Below are 968 nucleotides of genomic sequence, written 5' to 3'. Positions count from 1 at the left end.
GGATGAATGGGCTCCTTTCTTATGACACTTGGCACAGTGCTGGGTCCACAGTTACGTGGTCAATAGATGGGGTTTTGGTATTGTTTCCTCTTCCTCACCCAAATCACCTTACCACTTTGGTTCTCCCCTCCCAATTCCTATATACATTGTATTTCTTTTTATTCTTTCCTCTTCACCTCTTGCTTAAATTACTGATTGGCCCCAACAACCTTGGAGCATTTTCAGCTCATCCAATTCAATCCATCCTATTACATTACTATGGAGAAACTGAGACTCAGTCAAGGGAAGGGACATTTCCAATTGCATGACAGCATGTCAGTTCCACTACTCATGAGCCATCAAACTCACAACTATTATGGTGGTATTCAAGGTCACTCGCAATTTGGCCTTGCCTACTACCTACTTTGTCAACCTTATCTTCTTTCCAGCTCACTTGCTTCCCAGCTGTTCCCAGAGAGCAGCCTAAGAAAGACTCCTAGCTGGAGGAAACGGTCTATGTGCAGAAGATTGCCTCCCACCCCCAGCCCAAGCTCTTCCTCTTCCTGCCCTTGGGTGACACCCAAGAGCTGATGATGCTCTCCTCCCCAGATTTCTGTCCCAGCCCAGGAATAGCACCCAGTGGGACTGAACTTAGATGGTTCTGCTGAAGTCAGCAACATCTTCCAGACTTTAGACTCAACGTAATTGGTTTTTAATGGGCCCCATTATGACCTTATCCTTAATATGCTTCATAGGCATCTGACTTCCATAGCTAAATGATTAATTGGGGAGGTGCCTGGGGCCCCTGCCCAAGCTCCCTTTCTTTCCTGGTCCTGTAGGACACTGCTAGTCACTCTTTCACCAGGGGGCAATGGCCCATCAACTCCAACCCAATGTCCCAGCCAGAGCCAACCTTACACAGAGTATTTGCCTGAATTCTTAGAATTTTTGAGCCATAAGATTATTATAATTCAACAATAGCAGAAGGG

The sequence above is a fragment of the Pteropus vampyrus genome, unplaced genomic scaffold (genome assembly GCF_000151845.1).
Source record: "Pteropus vampyrus isolate Shadow unplaced genomic scaffold, Pvam_2.0 Scaffold7, whole genome shotgun sequence".
Classification (NCBI taxonomy): Eukaryota; Metazoa; Chordata; class Mammalia; order Chiroptera; family Pteropodidae; genus Pteropus; species Pteropus vampyrus.
Note: the sequence above shows the minus strand (reverse complement) of the source record.